Here is a 22,142-nt window from a genome sequence, read left to right as displayed (position 1 = left end):
AGAGAGGGACAAGGTCAAGATCAGGATTACAAGAACTCTGGTCTCTTGAAATCTCCCTGACCTGGTCTCCTTATGAGGTTCTTCTCATTATCTTCTCTTAAAATGCCATGCAACCCTGCTGATTTTGAAAAACTGCTGAAAAATCCTTCCTTTGACCACCAGAGTGGAGAAAGTGACATTTCTGTTTTAGTAATCTTGACTTTAAGGGTAGCAAAATGTTAAAATAGGACCCAATTGTCTGGGGATTTCATCTGAGACTCTGAAGTCTGAGAAGATTCTAAACTGAGTTGCTAAACCCTGAAGCAATACATCCTAAGGAGACTGATTGTATTAGCGTTGCTCAATCTTCCTCCTCCATCTCAGTAAATATTGAACCTGAAGAAACCTACAAAGAAAACTGCTTTAAAAAGACTCCTGGATACTACAGAGAGCCTAGATTATGGAACTAGATGAGAAAACACTTTGCCTCACCTTAATTCAGGTGATAAGAATGTCTACAAAACTCTCAAAGAACTCGACCTACAGCCTCTGAAGATGAGGAGATCCACAGATGGAGTGTGCCTCTTGTATAAGAAGTCTAAAGCTACAAGGCTATGATGAGATTAGCCTGACTGTGAACAACAAAGAGGTCTGTGTTAGACAAGATCTACACTTCCATGAAAGTAGAAAAAAGTGGGTCTCTCAGGACCCAGATGTGGGTCCTGGAGCAGAGAGGCAGCCTAGGGTCTAAGAGGTCAACCTGGAGAAGTCAAAGGCCCACAACAGAGCAGTGTAATGCTGGAAGCACAGGGTTAAAGATATGGAAACATAACTTATTTAAAGGGAACTGCAGTCACAGATCCTCTGGTATGAGGATCTCTCAGGATAAAGATCACCTCAAGAGAAAAAGAGCCAATCATTGTTTATCTATCATCTTTGGCACACTTTTTATCTATGTCCCCTAACTTTGACCAGAGTACGTGTGGGACTCACTTTTAACCACTAGAATGCAGCAGAAAGGTTTACTGCATGACTTCTGAGGTTAGGTAAGAAAAGATAACTTAGATTTCACTTTGTTTGCTGAGGTATTAACTTTTGGAGCTCTGTCCACCATGAGGCCACCATACTTTGAGGAAATCCAAGCAACACAGAAAGGTCACATGAAGGTGTATTGATTTGACACTCTTGCTGACATCCCAGCTGACAAAACAAACAAACAAACAAACAAAAATTAAATACCGAAGAAGTGAGTGAAGACACCTTCAGATGATTCCAGCCCCAGCCCTTCCATCACCCATAACTATCAGGTCATCTCAACTGAGGCCCCAGACAACGAGCAGAGAAAAGTCACTGGAACTGTGCTTTGTCCAAATTCCTGATCTGCAGCATTTGTAATATCATAAAAATGATTATCTTAAGCTGCTAACTTTGGGGTGATTTGTTTCATAGCAAGAATAACCATAATAGAATTTTGCAAACTAATGACTGTCCCTGCTACTTTCTAGAATTAACAAGTTCCAACAGTCTTATCTTACAGGTTCAATTTTATCTTATATATGTGTCATAGGTTGAATTACATGCCCTCCTCCCCAAAATTCATATGACGGCCTAACCCCCAGTTCCTCAGAATGTGACTTTATTTGGAAATAAATTCTTTATAGAGGTAATCAAGTTAAAGTGAAGGTGATTTTGGTGGGCCCTCATCCAGTATGATTGGTACCATTATATAAAGGGAAAATTTGGAGACAGACACACATACAGAAAATTTGAAGACAGAAAGTCGTAAAACATAAAAATCGGCATCTACAAGACAAGGAAAGGATCCTAAAATAGATCCTTCACTTACAACCCTCTAAAGAACAAGTCCTGCCAACAAATGGATTTCAGACTTCAAGCCTCCAGAACTGTAAGACAATGCATTCTGTTATCTGCATAACCAAGTTTGTGGTACTTTGTCATAACATACTTAGAAAACTAAGACAGCATCCAAACAAAGACTAGCAAGCAGGTAGGACAGAGGCCAGGGCAGGGAGAGACAGATTGCCTAGAGTCACATAACTTCTTGTTGAGTTTGGACCCATGTGTGAGTATCATCCTCAGAAGTCCCACCAGGTAGTCTGCAAACCTATCTAACCCCACTGTGGTTAGGACCCAGTACAGCCAAAAGTGGTCATTCAAGCCATAAACAACTCTATAAACAACTCATTTCAATATCCAAAGTTTTCTTTGAGTTCAGACAGATTGAATTTCACCTTTTATGTAGTATCAGACCACTCTCAACCTCCCCAAGTACACTCTTCAACAAAAGCAGCATCCCTAGGATTTTTCCAACATTCTTCACATGCTGTAATTTCAAGTCCTTTCCTACCATGATTATTCACCTATGAATTTGAATCTATTTATGCCAAAACCAGAAAGAGATTTCCTATAACAAAACATTCATTGATATCATTGAATCGCTTGCAAGAGATTATCTTTACTATCACTGAAAGACAGGATGAAGACCCATTCCAGGATGTTTTAGAGAGATTACAACAGCAGGGAAGATACTAGACGTGTTGACCTCAAGGAAATCTTTAGGCTTTATTATTTTATAATACCTGAGACTTCATATTCTCTCATGAACTGTGTAATAAATGACATACAGAAGTTTAATAAAAGATTTGATAATAATATATTTTATTAAGGCTTTACAGAAGACAAAAGCTAGAGAAAAAGATTGAGAGCATTCCTAAAAATAAATGTCTAGTTGGTTATTAAAATATCTCAACTTCTCCTTGGATAAGCTATGTCTTTATTGAATACTGATATCACAGATGTTCACGAGAACATTTTGCAAAGTGCAAGCTGTGTGGAATTAAATGTGATTGCTTGATTCTTTATATCAATATGAAAGCTCAGAAGGTATCTTTTATAAGGTTAGTGCAATGACTTTTTCATAAAATCTATCTATAGCTCAATCTCTGGAATATTTTCTTTCAGTATAACATATTTGAATAAAGCTTTTATTTTTGAATAAATAATGAAAGGTTAAAAGGAAGTTCTTTGTGCCTAACTCAATGTATGACTAGATTTTATCTCAAAGCTATTCAACTTCCAGTTAGTTTTCTTAACCATGCTGCTTAGCAAGAGAACCAGTCTAGAGGTTGAGAATTCCTAAGACTCTGTGTGCTCCATCAACTCTTACTCTATTCATGTAGTTCATAAATGAGCTTCAACTGTGACACTTACTACCAAAATAGCAAAAGCAGAATGTCATACCCTCAGAGGACCAACAATGCAATCACAATTCTATCTTTCCTTAGGAATTAGGGGTACTACACAATTTACATACTTTTCACTCTGAAAACACTCTGGAAGAGTGGAAATGAAGGAGAAAATTGCCTGAAGACAATGAAGGGACTTTTTCACCTTTATAAGATTCTTCCAAAATGTGGCTTTACTTTTTACCCTAAAATAAATTTAGGTTTAAGATTAAAGATCTAAACAAAGCAAAACAAAAACAAACCATAAAATATCTGGGAAAATAGAGATTCTGTTTCAATATTGACAGGGAAAAAAGCTTTACAAGTATAACACAAAACACCAAAGTCATAAAAGTAAGCCGATAAGTGTAAATACATAAAATTTTAAGACACCCATATGGCAATAAACAAACAAAACAAAAACATTGGCAACAGAACATGAATAGGCCATTTACAAAAATGAATATAAAATATAAACATTGTTAAATTGCTAAATTTTATTCTTAATTTTAAGAATGGAAATCAAAATGATAAAAATGCATACTTATCCTATCAAATTATCATTTCTTATCTTAAACTGATAAAACCCAGTTTTGTCCTGAGTAGAGGGAAATAGGCCTTATCATACATTGTTAATGAAACCATGAATTATTGCACGCTTTTGATGGGTAATTTAGCATTATATGTCTGTAATGTTTTATATCAGTTCTGAAGAAGTATTGACTATTATCCATTTAAGTATTGCTTCTGTCCCATTATCCCTCTTCTCTTCTTCTGGTACTCCAACTATATGTATGTTAGCCAGCATAATTGTAAAGAACACAGCCGAACAATTTACACTGCAAGATCTCAAAAACTACTTTAAAACTCTAGTAATAAAGACAGTGGGTTAAGAGTGCAAGTAAAGAAAAACCATGGTAGGCAGAGATCTTGTTGATGCCTCACAAAGGTTCTTATTCACTGTTCACTGTTATTTAATCCAAACTGACCTAAATACTGCTGTGAAGGAACTTGGTCGTTATAACTTCAGTTACTAATCAGCTGACCTTAAAATAAGGAGATTATCTCAGATTATCCTAGTAGGCTCAATGTAATCACATGAGCCCTTAAAAGCAAATGAAGACAGAGGAGTTAATCAGAGAGATGCAACCAATTGGGAGAGAGGAAAGATTCTGAGAGGTGCATGACTTGCTGTTATTGAAAAACGACCATATGGAAAACATGAAAAGAAATGCACAATGTCTAAGAGTAAAAACTGAACCCCAACTGACAGCCAGCAAGCACATGGGGACTTCGGTTCTGTACCACAAGGAACTGTATTCACCCAACATTCTGAACAACCTTGGAAGCAGATACAGCTCCAGTGCTTCCAGATAGGAGCCCAACCCAGCTGACACCTCGATTTTAGCCTTAAGCAGAGGACCCAGTGTACCCACTGCACCAATCTCTGACTTACAGAACCATGACAGTTAAAAAATACTGCTTCAAGCACTAGATTTGTGGTAATTTGTAATAGAAGCAACAGAAATATAAGTTTCAAACCAAGAGAAAAGAGTTATAAACAAACATAAACATGTAAAGCAAAAGTGACATTACAGTAGAGTTGAAAAATGTTGTTCTTTTCAATAACAGTGCTGAGTCAATTTGATTTCTGTGTTTTTTAAAAATGTGACTATACCACTATTTATTTTATACACAAAATAAATTCCATATGGATTTCAGGTTTTATTGTGAAAGGAGCTAAAAATGTGTTTAGAGAAAAATATGGAGAATATCTTTGAAACTTAAAGAAACAAAATGTTCTTTGAATAGGACTCAAAGAGTGAAAACTACAATGGAAATTTTTGAAGTTTTGGACTATCTAAAGTTAAATTACTTTCCTTCATCAAAAGACACTAATAGGAAAGTGAAAAGATAGTCCATGGAGTAAGAAAAGATACTCAAAATGCATATGTCTGATGAAGGACTAATATTCCAAATATATAAGGAAATACTGCAAATCAATAAGAAGAATAATCAGACAACCCAATGGAAATATGTACAAAAGACCTGGTTATGGTTTGGATAGGAAATGTCTCCCAAAGACTCATGTCCTTGAAGGCTTGGTCCCCAATGCAGCAAAGTCCAGAGATGGGGTTTTGGGAAAGTGATTGGATTGTGAGGGCTCTGACTTCACCAGTGAATTAACCCAGTGATAGCTGAATGGATTACTGGGAGGTAGTGGAAACTGTAGGCAGGTAGACCATGATTAGAAGAAATAAGTCTAGGTTATTCGTGGTCACCCCTGGGGACTATACCTTGTCCCTGGCTCCTTTGGCTTTCTCCTCCCCACCCCTTTCTCTCTCCCTCCCTCCCTCCCTTTCTCCTTCCTTCCCTCCTTCCTTTCCAGTTGCCATGAGCTTAGCAGGTTTCTTGTTCCTCACACTTCCACCATGATGTTCTGCCTCACCTCAGGTCCAAAACAATGGAGTCAGCTGACCATGGACTGAAACCTCTGAAACGATGAGCCAAAATATATCTTTCCTCCTCTAAGTTGTTCTTGTCAGGTATTTAGGCCACAGAGACAAAAACCTGACTAACACAAAACTGAATGAACATTTTACAAAACAGGACATGTATGGCTTATAAATTTATAAAATTTACTGAATTTCATTAGTTACCAGGGAAATGCAAATTAAAACACAGTGAGATGCCACTATACACCCACCATAATGACTAAAATGATAACATAGATGTGAAGCAACTGGAACTTTCAAATATTGCTAGTGCAAGTATAAATTGTTATAACTTTGAAAATTATTTAGCAATATCTACTGAAACTAAATATATGCATAGTCTGTCTCAGTAGTTCTACTCCTAACAATACATCCAACAGAAATGTAAATATTTGTCTACCAAAGGACAGCTTCTAGAATATTCACAGCAGCACTACTGGTAGTAGTTAAAACCTAGAAACCACACTTGTTTTCTAGTTATTTTTTTCTCAGCTCTGAAACTACTTTTATGTTCTCTGCTTTGTAATGCTGAGGTTAGAATTCTGCAAACCATACTTCTACTTTGCTAGATAAATCTGTGTTAGGTTCTACCAATGAAGGAAAGATAGGATGACTTAAAGAGAAAGAGCGAACTGAATTTCTTCCTGTTTTGCTCTGAGTTCTGTCATCTTTGCCCCAGAAGGGATTCTAATTTTTCTCTACACTTAAAAACCAGGCTGCTCATCCACCTTGGATGAGCACCACCTAGGCCCCTCAGGAGACCTTCAAGGTCCTGAAGCCTCAGCACATATTGAGCAGCAATACCTCTTCAGAGGCCTTGATTCCAGCACTGAAGGACTCCTCCAAATGTCTAGGTTCTGACTGTTTACACCTCTTCCCTTTATCAACAACCCCACAGACACTTCCTGAGCTCCCTTTTCTAATACTTTAATGTTCCCCTTTGCCTTTTAGTCCCCCACCACTGATTTAAACAGTTCTTTATTTTAACTTCTGTCATTTAAAATAACTGGTATGCTGATAGTCCATTCACAATATAAAGTATGACATATGTTTAATGTGAAATTTTTTAAAAGGAAGAGAATAAATGATCTCTACCTAATGATACTATAGCATTTCATGAGCAGTGATGAATGAAGGAAGCCAAAAAAGAACAGTATATGATATATGATCCTATTAACATAAAATATAAAAATAAGTAAAGCTGGGCTGGGGTTGTATGTAGCTCAGTGGTTCAGTACTTGCCTAGGACATGTGAGGCACTAGGTTTGATACTCAGCACCACATAAAAATAAATAAATAAAATAAAGGAATTGTGTCTACCTACAAAAAAAAAAAGTAAAGCAGATGCATGATACTTAGAAGTGAGGAAAGTATTACCTTTGGTGGGGAACAGAATGGTGGGAGGGTTTCTCAGAGTACAAGGGGTGCTTCTACAACACTAGTGACTTCTGTGCTTTGATATGGCTTTCACGACACAGGAATGTTCATTTTGCCAGAATCAATTAAGTTGTATAATTATAATGTGACTGCTTGTCTACATGTATAACATTCTTCCATAAAATATTTAAACAATAATAGCTATCAGTTTTAAGCTAAAGTTTGTAGTCCTATTGAATATTATCAGTAGCTTCATTTATGACATGTTTTTATATATTCAAAAAATTCAGGAATCATGAGTAACTTCTATATTTAAGGTTCAAATGTTTTAGAGTTTAAATACCATACAAAATAAGCACAGTACTTTCTTTTAAGTCTTTTTACTTAATGTGTCACAATGGTGTTCGTACTCTCATTTCATTTCTTTTATAAACTGTAGTGTACTGACTAAAACATCAGTCATGCCTTTATAGCACCCAGCCTGGTTTTATCACCATGGGTCTTTTTTTTTTTATAAGGATATATGAAAACTGGAAATGATTTAAGAAATGAATCATAAAATATTCTTGAAAACCTGCCAATGCTTTAGATCTTCATTCCCTTTCAGAAGACAGTCCTTAAAATCTGCGAACAATCTACAATGTACTTTCTTCTGCTTTAGTTATAGCTTTTTATATTCGTTTCCCACACTTTACCTGCTTGACTGTACTCGTTCCATCTTCAGTTTCCCACATGCCATTCACACTATAGGGTTGGGCTGCCTGTTTTCTTTGGCAGTGAACTGATTTGCAGACTAGATGTCCCTTCAGCATTTCCTGAAGAGTCACCCCTCAGTTTCTTCCCCAAGACCACATTCAAGTCCTGACCCTGTCTGATCTTCCTGCTCCTGCCTTCACATAAACAGTGTCCAAAAATGAAATTTTCATAGCCTGAACACACCTGTGAAATGAAGCGCAGTTGAAGATACATCACCAGCATGCCTCAGGATGTAGTTCATGTAAAATTTGGATGAGACCTGTTAAATTCATTTATTCAGTTCTGAGAAATCTCCAGCATGTCCACAAAGCCACAATGCCAGTCGCCCTTCCAGGAACAGGTGCTACGATGGAAACTCATGAGACCAGGATTTCAGCTTAACTCTGCTACTTTCTTAGTATCTGATCTTGAATACGTTATCTAATTGTTTTTGAACCGCAATTGCTTTATATGTAAAAACAGACTAAAACATTTCTGAGTTTTCAGAATTATCTAAAGAACATCAAATAAGTCTTACTGAGAAAACATGAGTTAAGCAGGGAAAGACATAGGCTTCCAGATAGAATAGTTAAGTCAACCTGCACCTATTTCCTCTTGTTTCTTAAATTCCACAACAATGGAGGGGGAAAAAAAAGAACAATTAAAAGAAGATAAAGTATAAGGAAAAAAAATGCATACTATGGTTTGGATGTGAGGTGTCCCGTAAAAACTCATACGTGAGACAATGCAAGAAGGTTTAGAGGAGAAATGATTGGATTATGAGAACCTTAACTCAATCATTGAATTAATCCCCTCATGGGAATTAACTGAGTGGTAACTAAGGTAGAGTGTGGCTGGAGGAGGTGGGCATTGGGGGTGTGGCTTTGGGGTATATATTTGTATCTGACCAGTGAGGTCTCTCCGCTGCCTGATTATCACGTGAGTTTCCTCATACCATCATGTTGCACCTCACCTCAAGCCCAGAGAAATGGAGCCAGCCTTCAATGGACTGAGACCTTTGAAACCACAAACCCCCAGATAAACTTTACTTCCCCTAAAATTGTTCTGCTCAGGTCTTTTAGCTACCACACCACACGGACCAATGCACAACAGCAGAGAAGAAATATCTTAATAGAAGAAGATGGAACAGAAATAACTAAGCAATGTAACTTCAGTGTCCATGGAGTGATACTAGTAAAGCTAACTTCTCTAGGGGCGCAGGACCAGGATGTACAAGTTCCCATGGGAGGTCAAGGTGAGGCTCTAGCTAAAATCGGGGCCTCATTGAGTCTGTATGTTTATATATGAAGCGATTGGCAGTCTAGGTCTCCTTCCCACTTCACCTCACCCATTGACAATCAGAGAAGCACTGAACTCATGAAACCAAAACAGAGCATGCAGGAATGGGAAGCTGAAAATAGAGGAGGCTAGTAAGTGAAAATTTAAGTGTACTGAATGCTGAGACTCTCGGTTGCTTCTTTCTACCTTATTTTCAGAACAACAGCAACTATTCCTACATGCCTACTCCTTCCCCATTCATGCCACATGTAAATATATGCAAAACACTATTGAGAGACATTGTAATATTTGGTAAAAAGAGAAAAAGGATCTTAGAAAACCTGGCAAATGACAAGATAAAAAAATCGTTAACTGCAGAAAAAGTATGAGTCAGAGATATGGTTTAGTTCACAAGGTGGATTCAGTGCATAATATTTATACAGTCATAAAAATGCAAACATTTATTTAGCCAAAATAAGTGCAAACATTTCATTTAGTCTAAAATGAACTTGTAATTACATTATGAGGGAAGGAAAGTGGTGAGACATTGGAATGCCCTAGGTACTGCCATTCGTCCTTTGGCAAATATCCTCACCCTTTCGGTTCTCTTAATCACAGAGACTGAAGTACTAAAATGACCACATTTTCCAAAAACTCTTTCTGTTACAGTTCTGGATGCCATTTAACTTACACCAAAACATGCACTCACTTGAAATGTGGAAGGCAGAAGTAAGGCAAAGGCCACTTCCTTGTGGCTGTGACTGCAAGGTATTTGAACAGATAAGAATGTTCGTGGGGGCAGAAATCACATTCCAAGGTGTATTCAGGACTTCGTAGGGGTGGAGCACTGGTTGAGGTGAAAGTGGCACCTTTTCACCCAACCTCTGCATCAACACTACTCTAACTGGTATGCTGCTGGACCAGTGCCTAAGTGCCTCAGCCCCTCCTCAACTGCTGCCTGTGGACACCAGCCCTAACAATTTGGTAATTGCCTAACTCTTTACACTGAGTCCTCAGAATGGTTGCAGTTCCATAAATCAAACACTGACTGATACAGGGAAAAAAAAACTAAGATCCAAATGACAAATTGGGAAACAGATGTAGGAGCACATTTCTTAGAAATCTAGAGTTACCAGGGAAATAAGATAGCAGTGGAGGTAATTAATCTTGGTGAGCAGGCTTAGGGATAGGTAAAGGTATATTCAATTTATAAATTATAATGTACATGTCCTAAAAGCATAACTTAGATTTTTCCCTCATTATCTAATCCTATTGTAATATTAAAGATAACATTACCATAGGGCAGTATTAAACATTTATTCATAGGTCAATTCTCTGTAAGTTTTCTTGCATCTTTTTAATAGTATTAATACAGTCAAAAGAAGAAGTATATCTGATCATTTTACAATATACCTTGCCATACATGCCTTCATTGACCACTAAAAAAAATAAATATCGGCTTTTCTCTTGCTTTTTCTCTCCTACTCACTCACTTTCTTTCTCCTCCTTGCTTTTCACACTCTCTCTCGTACGTACCCTTTCTCTTTCCCTTTCTTTTCTTCTCATTTTCTCTCTTACCCTGCAGGGAGACACTCTGTTTGCTTAATAAACTCCCTTATGTGATAAGAAATAAATAAATAAATAAATATCAGTATGTACTAATACAAGCAGAATGTCTTGATGTTTTCTTTTTAGTCCGTATACTTATCCTCAAATTTCTGAAAAAAATTTCAGGAAGCTTATGTTTCTGTGATCACTTTTGGATCTGCTTCAACTGAGTGACTATTTTGCACCTGCTGATTGTTATCAGCCCGCACAGATTCACATAAGGAGCTCAGTATCTTTCCTTGCTTTTCTCCTTCCCCCTATAAAAACATGCATGTACACATTTTCACACAGGCTTTTGAAAGAAGTCTCCTTTGCTGAAGTTTTGGAATGATAGAGGGAATTTACTTTGCAGAAATATATACATATGAAAAAGAAACTTTTAAATTCCTGCTCCCCTACAAATTCCTGTCATCATCTTCACAACCTAGCCTACAAATGCCTGCCATGCTGCTCAGGCTACTAGGTCTTCTCCCTCTTCTGGGTTGGGTTCCTTGTAGGGGGGAAAATAAAAGTCAGATTTCCTTATACAGAAAAACTGAAGTCATTCTGAACTTCTGTGCCAAATTCATCTCAGGGCCTCCTAGGACACAAAGAAACTTTGAAATGATTACTATCAGGTCAGAAACAGCACATTTGCAGAGCAAAACCAAAACTTTCTCCATTTTTGGTTCCAAGGTAGGTTGTTGGGAGAAAGATTTTACTTGAAATTACATGAAGATTAATTTCCCAGTTATCAAAACAATAAAATAATGAAGGGAATACCGACAAGAAATTATACTGTGCTATATTTAAAAATATGAAGAGATCTGTAACAATTCCTTCTGGATGAAGTACTCAGGATAAGATTAAGTAAAGAAACCCAATCTTAAAAAATAAAATCCTTACTTGTGTGTGTGTGTGTGCATATGCATGCATTTCTGTGTATTTCTATTTAATCATGTCTTAATGTTATTAAATGTTTTTCCAGTTCAACAAACATGTCATTGGCAATATCTCTCAAATTTCTTATAGCTAATTTCCACATCAGTAATCACTGTATTATAATATAAACCTAATATATTTTCACTTAGTAGGCTAGAATCTGAAATGGAAAAAGGACTAATTTTTTTTTTTTTTTAGAGTATGCTTCTTCAATGTTTCTTGACCCACTCTTCTCACCAAAGATTGAGGTCATCAGATGAAAAAAGCTGAAAACTGAAAAGTTAAACCCTCTGAATACCTGCTTATTAATTTCACTTATTAATGAGAAACATATAAATGAACTGGTACCTTTCAGGTTTTTAAAAACAGCTTTAACAATGAGGCATAACATACATACATCATAAAATTTACCTGATGTTAGTTGATAATAATCTTTGGTACATTTATACACTTGTGTAACAACCACAATTCAGATTTGAAACACTTCCAGTACTTCCAAAAAGCCCCTGGTGATTGTTGGCACTTTTATTCCTACTCTCAACTCCAGGTTACAACCTATTTGGTTTTTTGTCTCTATAGATTTGCATTTTCTTAAGATTTCTTATCAATGAAATCATAAAATATAAACTCTTCTATGTCTGGCTTTTTTAACTTTATATAATGTTTCAGCTTTCACCCACATTGTAGTATGGATCAATAATTATTCCTGTTTATTATTGAAACTGTTTATTGTGTAGATAGATATGCCGCATTTTATCATTCACTAGCTAATGGACTATTGTTTCTATTTTAGAGCTATTATAGATAATTCTGCTATAAACATTCATGTGCAAATTTTTGTGTGGATACACATTTCCAATTTTCTTACATATATATACCTAGAAGTGGAATTGCTGGGTCATACAGTAATTCTATATTTAACTTTTTGAAAAATTGCTGAAGTGTTTTACAAAGCAATTGCACCACATTTGCATTCCCGAAGGCACTATAGATTTCCAATTTCTACACATTTTTAAAACTTTGTATTGTCAGTCTTTTTATAGAACCATTTTAGTGAATATGTGATAATAGCTCATTGTGGTTTTATTTGCACTTCTCTAATGATGCATGACATTGAGCACCTCATCATGAGTTTATTAGCCATTTGTATACCTTTTTTGTGAAATATCTATTCATATTTTTGCACATTTTTAATTGTATAGCTTGTCTTCTGATTATTGAGTTGAGTTATATAGTCTAGATGCCAAAACTTTACTAGATATATTACTTGAAAATGTGTTCTTCCAGATTCAAGTATTTTTATTTTCTTAAGACTTCTTGGTTTTGAAATGAGAAAAGAATGATGGACTTAATATTATGTGAGAAAGTACTTAATCTCCTAATAATTTGGATCTTTTAAATTCTCAAACTATATAGTTTCTAGGTAATAATACAAATGAAATTTGGGAACTGCAATTAAAATATTCTCTCTAGAAGATAAACTGCATCATAGGAAAAACCTTTTATAATAATACATTTTGATATAACAATAGTGGTTTACAGCTAACTGGCTCAGGAGATTTGCAACAGTTTCAGTTTCCACGATATAAATACTCTCCCATGGACAATCTCAAGATATTGTTCATTCAACAACCAGTTCACAAAGTGTCTGAATATTTGTCTGTGAACTCTACAGAGCCAGAGAAGCTGCTCTACCATACTTCTGAAACCCATGATTACACTAGTAATATGAAGTCTTGAGTAATCTCTTTTAAAAAGATACTGCTTCAGATTTACAAGAAAGAAGGCACCAATTCAGAAAGATAGGTATAAAAATACATAAAAAAGAAGCCCTACAAAGGATGAAAATGAAAAAAAAAAAAATCCTTATTCTCTGGAGCAGAAAATGGATGCTATTTGATAACAGTGGTATCACTATCCCTAATCCAGCAAACCTGTTGTGGTAACTATGGAGAGTTCATTCTGTGTGCTTAGAATGTGACAGGCCTTCCCAACTCCCTCCAGAAGCAAATACACCTTTGGTGTACTAGACCAGAGTACTACACCACCTTATCCCTTTGCTCCTCTTTTTTTTTTTTTTTTTACCCCTTTATTTTGAAATAGTTGTATTTACCCATACTTTTATTTACTTTCCACATTTTTATTGGTACATTATAATTGTACATAATGATGGGATTTGTTGTTACAGTCATACTTGCACACAGTATAACAATATAATTTGGCCAGTATTACTCCCCAGCACTTCCCCCCTCCTGCCCCTCCTCTCAGCCCTTCCTTTACTCCTCTTGGTTTAGGTAAAAAGCAAATAATCCCATCCCTCCAGAGGCCTCGCTGGGGCATTTAAGGGAAGGAGCAAGAGACACTTCCTTTTCTCTGGGCTCACTAGGCATGAAGACTATATAAGCCTGGAGTTGTAGTTTTCTCAAGTGATGAATCACTCTTCACTCACTACTTAGCAGTCATGGGGTTTGGGAAGAAAAAATCAATTATACTCTCTTTTTTACAGTGAAAGATATTCCTCTTAGCTACAATGATTGAACCAGAAGTAATTCAATCAAGCAATCACGGCAAAGGTCAGGACTTTCAATTAGTGATTAGGAAAGATGTCAACTTTCTTCCCCAGGAAGTGACCCGGTTGCCTCTGGCCACCATGGAAAAAATCATGGAGGATAAATCTATTACAGGGATCATGCCAAAGCCTGCAGAATCCCAGAGAAGGAAGCAGAACCCTGAAGAAGCCATTCTTAAGGATAATTCTACCTGTTCACTTTTTAAAATATGAACAAAAAAAATGCTTTTTCTTTAACCAGTTTAAATTCGGTTTTTGCTGCATTAAAACCACTCTGTTGTATTCCACTTAATTTTTGTACTGGTGTTGTTTGTTTTGTTTTAACTTTTCTATGTCCTTTGATACTGCCAAAATTTTGTGTTCCTTGTACTTAAACCATTTACTCCTCTTTCACTCTTCAAAGCCAACCAGTGGATCTGCAGTAGCAAGTATGGGCAGACATGAACAATAGCACGTTGCTGGTGATCCAGGCTCATCTCTCCTTTTTCACCAGCAAAACTCTTCATGCTGGCCTGCATGACCAATTCTGGACTGCTAATCCTCACTCTAACCTTGCACGCCATCAGAATCCTTCATCTGCTAATTGTGCACTGACTCATTATGGGAAACTCCGACACCTCAGATGAGAGACACTGTCTTGGAGCCCAGGTCTGTGAATTGTCCAGGTTAAGCCCTTAGGACACATCTATCAATAGAGGAAATCAGAGAACTACAGAAGCACTTTCTACAGGTTCTTCCATTTTTTTTCTGACAACTCCATTTTAATCTTTTTCTAAAACGCTATTGGGGATGGTACAAAATCTCAGAAATAACTATCTTCCAAATTAACAAGTGAATTACAACTCCAGCAGAGAACATGTGGAATGTAGCTTTTGAGGCACCTCTTTAAAAGCCCCCTCTTCCTGCTGATGGGCAGAATCACAGTCTCTGGGACAGAAGTCCCCTGTGTTTCTCCTTTGCTAGCAAAGCAATAAACCTTCTTTTTCTTTTTTCTAAAAAAAAAAAAAAAAAAAAAAAAAAAAAAAAAAAAAAAAGGCTATTGGTTCCCTAAACATTAGCATTTACTCAGGTTTAAATGCCACACAGTAATCCTAATTTTAATTCCAGAGAAACTGACTGAGTGCTCTGCCCAAATCCATAGTGGCAAGATCAGGCTTAGAATTCAACATTCTAAAGTCCAGGAATGTTTGGTTACTTCCTGCAGCAATCAAAACGGTCTCATAATAGCCTTCATTGGATAATCCATGGAGTACTTTATGTTTAATTCTGGAGGCAACATTTTAAGCAGAATACTGATATAATATACATTCTAAGAGTGAGGGATCCTCAAAGGTATTCTCAGGTGAGGAAAGCAGAGGAATTAAGAATGTTCTTTCTTGAGAAGAAAACTCTTAGAAAACAAATAACTGTATTAAATATTTAAATGTATTGATTGTATAAAAGAAACCAGATTTATTTCATGTGCTTTATGAAGAAGATTGGGAGCAACGACTAAAAGGAACAATAAGTCAATCTGGGTTAAATGCATAAGAAAAGAGATTTCCAAAAATTAAAATTGTACCTAAATGTAACAAATTGACTTGTGAGGTAGGGAACTCCCATCTGTAAAAATTTCAAGGGGCAGTTAGATACCAAATTATGAGGGAAGTTGGAACTGGAATGGATCAGATAGATTACTTTAAATTCTCAGATCCTTTTTAAACTCTGGAGTATGTCTCAAGTGAAATACAATCAGTAAAACCTTAACTGATGTTTCTCAAACTTCAATTTGCCTAAGAATTACATGAAGAGCAAGTTAAAACACACAATTCAGGGTCCCACAACCCAGAGATTCTAATTCAGTAAATCCAAGGAGGAGGAGCAAGAGTTTGCTTTAACAAACTCCCAAATGATGCTGATTCTGCTGATCCAAAGATCATGCTTTCAATATCCCTATAAATCATAATTATTTATTAGGTATTTGTGAAGAGATGAAGGAAAATTAAAAGGCTTTGGCAAGCAAAAAGGGAAATGAAAAATAATGTGTACTTGGCATTCACATAGGAAATAAAACAGTGTAATGACTACTTCAAAGGAAAAGAATCCTTCCAAAACATAGGCCACATCCACCCAACAGTATGAAAACATTTGGAGAGGAAATTAATTGGTACATATGGCTGTGGGTGTTCGTTTCTAACCATCAAAGGCTTTCTTTTAAACATTTGGTTAAGTAATTCCTAGGAGATGGTTTCACTTAAACATCTATTTGGGACCCACTGAGATTCAGGTATCTCTTCTGCTATATCTAAAGTCATCTTTAGAAAATCTTATTATTAGACCAGCAACAAAAACCAGGGTGAATTTTCTAGTTAGGAGTAAAGGACAGTTGTTTGGGAAAAAGTGTGCAATTCAGTTTATGAATGTTTTTAACTTTGAAAGAGAGATCAGAGGCAATCATCTTAAAAATATAAGATCCCTAGTGGCAAGTTTAAAGGCAATCCTTATCCGTTCCTCAAGGTTCCTATCAAATTGCACTTTCTCATTGAGTCTCTCCTGATGCCATGCCATCAGCAGACTATGAACTCCAAATATTTATCTCACTTTCAGCTCTCTTAACATACTACTTACCATATTCTGACTTGTAAATGTTACTTTTATATATATATGTACATAGAAACATACAAGAAAGCTAGGGCTAAGGGAGGGTAACCAAGAAAGAACAAAGCTGGAAAGGGGCCTCTCCACAAGGCTAGGGAAGATTACCTTATTAAAGAAGATGCAGATAGTGTCCATTAACCTGTGAATGACTAAACAAAATATAATGGAAGATAGTCAAACCTCCATATTCATAGATTCAACCAACTATGTATGGGTTCCACATCCATGGATTCAACCAACTGTGAATCAAAATATCTGAGAAAAAATGCATCTGTACTGAACATGTACAGATTTTGTTCTTGTCACTATTCCTGAAACCACATAGTGTAACAACTGTTTATATACCATTTACATTATATTAGGTAATTTAAGTAATTAGAGATGATTTAAGGCATACAGGAGATATGCTTAAGTTAAACATATGCAAAAACTATGCCATTTTATAGTTTATATAATGAACTTAAGCACCTGAGGCTCTTGGTATCCAAGGGTAGAGGTCCTGGAACCAATTCCCCACGGACACCAAGTGACATCTATATCTATATGACCATTAAAAGGAATCAAGAGCTGATACATGCTACTGAATGCATAAACCTTACATTATTCAAACTGAAAGAAGTCACACACAAAAAAGCCACATACTGTGTGATTACATTAATATCAAATGTTCAAAACAGGAAATCTAAACAAAGAGTAGATTAGTGGTTGCCTGTGACTGGGGGTAAGAGAGAACAAGGAATGACTGCTAGTCTTCTTTCCTTATGAAGTATACTTACAGCCAGAGAACTTGTAATGAAAAAATAATTTTTTTTTCTTGGAACAATTAGGACATAAGGAAAACTGGAACGCACTAATCTTTGACTTCGAGTCTGTCACATTCTTATAAAAATGCCTATTTACTTTCATTTGTTGTTATGAAATTTGAAAACTCATGAAAACAAATGATACAATGGACAGGCTATGGGGCAAAATAACCAGGGGAATAGATGCTGGTCAAATCACCTTGTCTTGCCCTGGGCTTCCAGTTTCTTATCTGTAAGACAGGAAATTTGGAATAGATGATCTCCAGTATCATCATTGTTCTATCATTTGCGCAGAGAGCTTTAGAATTGAAATTTCAAAGACCCTTAATATTATGAATTTTTTAAATGGTAATAAGAATTATTTCCTGACAAAAAGTATTTACTAAAATGTGAGTGAAATGATATGTATTATCCTTTTGTTTTTTTCCTGATAGAGACTGTGTCTTTTTATTACTAGGTTAAAGTATAATCCTGCATATGTGTGTGTATTTAAATTACTATCATATTTGAATTTTTATATATTTTTAAGGATTCTTCACCCACTTAACAATTTAGTTCTTCTTTTCTATACATACTTGTACATACTTTGATTACATAGATTTCATTTTTCTCTGAATAAAGTTAAAATACTGGCAGCTAAAAAAAGCATGAGCTATTTCTGTCAGCCCTCTCCTGGGACTCTGCTCCCTAGTTAGGCAGTTATTTAAAATTGAGCAACTGCACTGTCTTTTTACCTAACAGTTATCATTTTGTAAGCTCCTGGCACTTTTCTTTTAAGAAACAACAGAAAATGAAGCAAACCTCCTTCAAGTGGTCAGTACAGTCCCTTCAAACACAGCAGCAACTCTCCTATCTATATTTGGACTTAAGTATATATTTAGATTCTTCATCCTAGGGAGCTCAGCGCTTTGCACTCTGAAAGCATGTGTTCTTCTATTAGTCATTTTAAGAAGCCTTTTTTTTTTCCTTCCCACTTGTAAAAAAAGCATGGGGACTAAGAAAAAGAAGTAATTCGATTAAGAGCAGGAAGAAAGGATAACTGGTAAGAAAGAATCATGGTAAATCAAGTCCCTTGATTCTGTTATAGTCATCTGCTCACAAAGCTCGCCCTGTCTGCCTTCTGTGTACCCATGGCACGTTACCCAGGACTTATTTGACTCGACTGTGCAATTTTTTTACTTAAATGTCAGTCTTTCTACTCTCCAAATTCTCCTACAATGGAAAGCGATGTATATTCCTTGAACAGCTCTTTTTACAATGATTTCATAAAGTGGAATCTCAATACAATCCTTGAATTAGATTCACCTGTGAGATCACACCATTAAACCATAGGAAATGGTTATTTCCTTGGGTCAAAAACTAGCAAGAATTCTATGACCCCAGCTTACAGGAATTTCAGAAGCCCACTGCTCAGTGGTACCATTTTTTATTCTGGTAAACAGGTCCTCCAATCAAGCACCACAACTTCAAGGGCTTTTGTTAACATTTCAGAGGGTTTGATTACATAATTTTCACTGCAGAGTTTTAAATTAATGAAAAGCATGTTAATTAGAAAAGCATTCTTCAAAATTAATTTCTTCCTGTCTTTTACAGATTTGATAGAAGAACATTAACAGGGGAGGGAAACAGGGACCGGGAACTTGTGAATGGAATGTTAGGGTGGAGCAATGGTGGTGGGGCAGGCTCCCAAATGACTGTAGTTAGGTTTCCTTGCAGAGATTTCTGGAGGATATGTTATGTTTTCAGTGTGTACCAGGGCTGGGAAATGACTATGTTAGGGTTAGTCAAGGCCCAAAACACTGTGATTCAGCGTATAGACTCAAGGTCATAAACATTAACTTGTGCGCATGCTCCCTTTTATGTAACCTGTTGGCAGTGTGCCTTCTTTTGTTTGGCCTGCATATTAAAAGGGCCTATGGAAATGGCCTAAGAAAGGGGCTAAAACTGAACTGGCTGCGGCCAGAAGCTGAAGCTGGGGACTGGCTAATGGCCGAGGCCGTCACTGAATAAAGCATGTCTACTATGCTCACTGCATCTCGCATCTTCTTCCACCTGCTGAACCCCGAATCTCTTTACTGGGTCAGAGCCCCTGCATGACAAATGATCCTTAGTCTTTCCGGATGTTTTAGAACTTTTGAAAATCTGACAGAAAATATGGACACACTTTCCAGAAAAATGTTCACACACATAGTCTTGCATATAATCCTGGCCTGTGAATAGATCTTTCCAACCCCACCAAGTCATCAATTAATAATTCCTAGCAGACCCAGAAGATGAAGAAAGTATTGAGCAATTGTCCAGTAATTCCAGCTATTCCCCAATTTTAGAACAAGAAAAAATGTGGTCTATTTGGGATCTACCCAGTCCACAATTTACCAGATGGTTGCTACTCTGCCTGTGTAAACACAATTAACAGGAAGAGCGCATAATACATTGTCCAAAAAGACACTTTTGAGAGTGAAAAGGGCACTAACAATTATAGCAAGACATTGGAACATGATCTATATAACGCCATTAAATATTCGAAGAGTTCATTTTTAAAATGTATCAGACCTTTCTTATCCAATAATTGTCCCATTTATCTGCTTTGCCTAAGGGACTAATGTCCACCATCACAAAATTAATGATCATATTCTAACTTTTCTTTTTAGACTTCAATTTGAAGTAAGCTAGTTAAATTCTGTGTCTCTCAACTTCCTTATCAATATACCCAACGTGGACTAGATGCTTTCTATCAATGTTGTTTCAAGTTCTGGCATCCTATAAATCCAATTTTAAAATAAAGACTTTTATCAGAAACGTTTCTAAGCAAAAAGGTTACTAAGCCATAAGGTTACTTCTTATGGGGAGGTGTTTTTAAAATCACAATATTTTTGTAAAAGACAAACAATTGATTAAAATCCCTCATAGTTTATAATCAAGGTTACAATTGGCAGTATAAATAATCAGTTAGTAATTTGTGTGTATGTGGTACTGGGGATTAAATTCAGTAGTATATTGCATCTGAGTTATATTCCCACCCCTTTTTACTGTATTTATTTAATTTTGAGACAGTGGCTAGGTTTCCAAGGCAGACTTGAACTTGTGATCCACAGGTGTACACCATTGTGTCCTGCTCAGTCTATGATTTTAAGGTGTGAATTTAACTATGCCAAACATCTCGAGTCTTTTCTCATGTCATTACCACCATTAAGTAGGTACCTTAGTCCTATTCTCTAGATAAGGAAAACTTGACTGGGGAACTTGACCGAGGTGCTAATAAATGACAAGACTGGGATCTTCATAGATGAAGTTTACACATTTACCAAGTACTATCTCCATTTTGAACTTGCCTGTCAATATACTTGTAACCCTAACATACTCCAAAATACCACATTTCCTAGACTTCATATGGGACATCTCTTACATAACCACTTGTGATTATCATAATGAGTGATAGTAGTCACAAGCTTGGTTGAGATAGGGGGAAACTGTGTAGTCAATAAGTGTTAGTACATGTTGAAAATAGTAAGTGTGCTGAGACTGATTAGGAATAGTTCATAATGAACCATGCCTTAGAATATAAAACAGTTACATTTGTAGGGGCAGTCATGATACCTGAAAGAATGTTTAAAACAACAATCCAACAACTACACTTTGCATTTTTACACATGATGCATAAAACCACCTGCTATAGCTTTTTAAATAAAACTTTAAAATATAATTGTAAATATGTACACATATTACAGTTAATGTGAAATTGTCAATCACTTTCAGCCTTATGAAAATACATTAGCACAGTATACTGGTACTACTATTGCTACTTTAAAAGATATCACCCTATATTATCTAAATACTACCTTTGGGTGTGTAAGCATGTGTGCCCATATATGTGCACACGCCCATGTGTATGCACACTGCAGATTAAACCCAGAGTTTGTTGCATGCTAAGTAAGTGCTCTAACACTGAGCTATATTCCCAACCCTAAATACTACTTTGGAGAAAATCATAGACCTTTATGGATTTTTAAACCTAACTAATGATAATTTTAAACATTTTAAACTTAAAACCTAATAATTAAAATTAGTGTGCAAGACCATAATGCAGACTTTTCTAGAGATACATATTTGGAAAAGTAAAGCAAAATTTGATAAAGTAAGCTAGACTTGGTGGTACACTCTTTTAATTGGGAGGCCAAGGCAGGAGAATCATGTGTTCAAGGCCAGCCTGAGCAACTTAGCAAGACCCTGCCTCAAAATAAAAACTAAAAAAGACTGGAAATGTGGTAGGGCATCCCCAGTACCATGAGGGGAAAAAAGGCAAAGGATTTCATTAAACAGCCAACGTGAATCACTTGACCAACACATCAATAAAAATTGTTGGATCCTCATGCAAGTTTATACGCTCAGGACAATACAATAACCAGTTAACAAACATAAACAATTGTAGAATATCTGCCTGAAGTTGCCCTCATATGAATCAGCCAAATTAGGCCTGAGACAAGACAGAATGAAG

The sequence above is a fragment of the Sciurus carolinensis genome, chromosome 10, assembly GCF_902686445.1.
Source record: "Sciurus carolinensis chromosome 10, mSciCar1.2, whole genome shotgun sequence".
Lineage (NCBI taxonomy): Eukaryota > Metazoa > Chordata > Mammalia > Rodentia > Sciuridae > Sciurus > Sciurus carolinensis.
Note: the sequence above shows the minus strand (reverse complement) of the source record.